Source organism: Quercus suber, unplaced genomic scaffold (assembly GCF_002906115.3).
Source record: "Quercus suber isolate HL8 unplaced genomic scaffold, Cork oak 2.0 scaffold_151, whole genome shotgun sequence".
NCBI lineage: Eukaryota > Viridiplantae > Streptophyta > Magnoliopsida > Fagales > Fagaceae > Quercus > Quercus suber.
In genome coordinates this window covers 328,523-332,236 of record NW_027069612.1, presented here as the reverse complement: position 1 = coordinate 332,236, position 3,714 = coordinate 328,523, and positions in this window count along the sequence as shown.

Here is a 3,714-nt window from a genome sequence, read left to right as displayed (position 1 = left end):
CCATTAAATTCAAACATCATTGTTTTACTTTTTAAGAACTTTGTAGTTTAAGGGATACTTTTTAATATTTCTCACAAAGTTGGTAGAGTATTGTCGATTGAATAAAAAAAGAGTTGTTAGGGTTTAAAAAAATAATAATTAAGGAAAAATTGAAAGAATATCAAATAAAAGTATGGATATATAAATGTCTAATATATGTTGTAGGGATAAAAGCCCAAGTTCATATATTTGGCCTTGGGCCTATTTAAAGATGTGGGTACATCCGAGGGGGAGTAAATGATTGAAAAAGGCTCTGGAGTGGAGAATCACGTAAGGAAAGAATAGAGGAATATGGTTCGAGGAGTGTATATTTCTCGGATATGATGAATATTGGTCAAGCAAATACCTGGGCGGTTTAGGTGACCTTTTGGGAAGTTCCAACGATAAGGATAAACTTCAGGTACGTATAAAGATGATAAGAATATATAGATATCTAAAGGAAAAGCTGCTACCGCCAAATTAAATGCACTGCAGCAACTTTTCTGGACGCATTTATATGGAGAAAACTCCTGAACAGTGCAGTCTCAGTTACCACCACTCATAGAGAACGAAAGAAGATACCTGATGGAACATATACTCGAGTGAATGCTTAGATGATAAACAAGTATACGATCAAAATGATCTGAAAGAAAATTATATAAATGTAAAAGACTTCTCATAAGATGGGGATCAGAAAAAACAGAAAAAGAAGAAAGAAGAAGATTTACTGTAGCATTAAGGATTGTATTAGCTTTCAAGAACAGTAGTTTAGTTCATAGTTTATCTCCTCGGACATTAATTTAATCAAGTTTCAAGTATATTTTAGTGTTCATTCATCTTTTAAATCTTTATTAACCGTTGGTTAAGTCACAAATAGCCCAGCTCTTTCACCCACTCTCTACATATTCATTGTATTTGGCTCACATCCCACATCTTTTGGGGTTGGACTACAAATTTTAACCTTACAATTGGTACCGTCTGTGGGGAGAGCTTAAGCAAGAGTGAGAGCAACAGTTGACGATGGCAGAACCAGGTCAACAACCAGCAGAATCCAGAGCATCCCAACATGTTGATCCTTTCCTCAACCTAAAGCAGAGAGGTGATCGTGAAGGTAGTGTGCATACCACACATACTGACTAAAACCAACCTTGAGGTGGAAGTCATATGTCCCATGCAGAGAATAACAAGAACATGCAACTAGAGATTGATCAATTAAAAATGGAGTTGCGCCATGCAAAGAGAAAGCGGACTCCTTTAAACTCTAATGACAATTCTAATGACGAACAAGATGTTAATTATAGGCGGAGGTCTCAAACCGTAACTAGTGAATCATTTTCCTATGAAGATGAACATTATCGTAAACGGCAATCTCGAAGTCCATTACATGGAGGCGTAGGGAATGTCGCTATGAGCAAGACCCTAAACCAAATCTCCAGATCGCCTTTCACGTGTAGGATTGAAGAGGCAAAACTTCCTCGTCGTTTTCATCAGCCAAAGTTCACTATCTATAATGGTCGAACAGATCCTGTGAAACACGTGAGCCATTTCAACCAAAGAATGGCTGTCCATTCCAAGGATGAAGCTTTGATGTGTAAGGTTTTTCCCTCCAGTCTAGGACCAGTTGTGATGAGGTGGTTTGACAGCCTGAAAGCAGATTCTACTAGCTCCTTCAAAGAGCTCACTCAAGCATTTGGTTCCTGTTTTGTCACTTGTCGAAGAGTCGCTTAGCCCTTAACTTTCCTGCTATCCTTGAACATGTAAGAGGGTGAGATCCTGAAAACGTATTCAGATAGGTACTGGGAGATGTTTAATGAGATGGATGGTGATTTTGATGAAGTGGCCCTCAGTACATTTAAACTTGGCCTCCCCATCGACCATGGTTTGAGGAAATCTCTAACTGGAAAATCTGTCACCAGTGTGCGTCAACTGATGAACATGATTGATAAGTATAAAAGGGTTGAGGAGGATTAACAACAGGGGAATGGGAAGGATAAGGTTATCCCTCAGGAGAGGAGGGATTTCAGGTTGGATCGTTACAGTAACAATAGACCACGGAGAGATTTTGCTGGACAATTAGGATCGGTGAACCTTCAAGCAGTCAACGCCATATTCCGAGAACCAGTGCATCAAGTTTTGGAGAAAATTAAAAATGAACCGTTCTTCAAACGATCGAATAAGATGATGGGAAATACTGAAAGACGTAATCATAACCTCTATTGTCAATACCACCAGGATCATGGGCATACCACAGAAGATTGTAAGAGTATCTGAGATCACTTGGAACAGCTTGTCCATGAGGGTAAGTTAAAACAACTCCTTCATCATTCCAGTGGTCAGGGGAGCCAAGCAAGCTTAGAATCTCAAAGAGATGTTTCTTCAAGACCCCCCTTGGGAACTATTAATGTCATATTCGCTGCACTTGGGAGAACAGGATCCTGCCCATCCAGGGTAATGTCCATAGCCTGTCTATCCACAGGAGACGTTAATCAAGATTCGAAGAGGGCTAAAATAGATATTCCACCAGTCCTAGGATTCTCGGATAAAGATAAGATTAGAATCATCCAACCCTATGATGACGCTTTGGTAATCACCCTCAGAATTTGGGGGTATGATGTGAAGAGGGTAATTGTGAACCAAGGCAGTAGAGCTAAGATAATGTACCATGATCTCTATAAGGGGCTGAACTTAAAACCTGATGACTTAACGCCCTATAGTTCCTCCTGGTGAGTTTTGACAGAAAAGTTGTTATCCCGAAAGGCCAAATACGACTACCTGTGCAGACTGGTCCAGAAGTAGTAGAGGTAGATTTCATTGTCGTAAACGCATATTCACCCCATACTACAATCGTGGCCAAACCCTGGCTTCATACGCTAGGGTCTGTTTCCTCTACTTTGCATCAAAAAGTTAAGTATCCATCTAAAGGCCAAGTTAATGAAATTTTGGGAGATCAATCTATGGCCAGACAATGCTTAGTGACTGTCATTCAATACTTAGTGGCTACCATTCAACATCAGCCCGAGGCTGAATCCTCGGCCCATGCTGGAAATGATTTATAGCAGTTAAAACCTTCGCCATCGCCCATTTATGCTTTAGCCGAAGGTGCAAGGTGTGAAGATTTGTAAAAGTTGCTATAGGAGACGATTCGAAGAAGTTCTTTCAGGTTGGATCTCAGTTACTTTTTTAAGAGAAGGAAGAGCTGATAGAATTCCTTAAAAGAAACATTGATGTATTTGCCTGGAATACTTATGAAACCCCAGGGGTGGATCTAGAATTCATATGTCACCACCTGAAGGTCAACCCATTGATCACCCTTAGGAAAATTGTGATGGTGAAGAAGAAGAATGGAAAATGACGAGTGTGCGTAGATTTCACGGAGCTAAATAAGGCTTGCCCTAAGAATCTATTTCCTATACCTAAAATAGACCAATTAGTGGATACCACCGTTAGCCATCCTCGGATGAGTTTCCTGGATGTCTTTCAAGGTTATCACCAAATACCTTTAGCCCTGGATGATCAGGAGAAGACTACTTTTGTCACCCTTATTGGGAACTACCACTACAAAGTGATGTTATTTGGCTTGAAAAATGCGAGATCCACCTACCAAAGAATGATAACGAGGATGTTTGAGCCACAGTTGGGTAAGAGTATTGAGATTTACAAAGATGACATAGTGGTGAAAAGCAAGGTTGTTTCTGA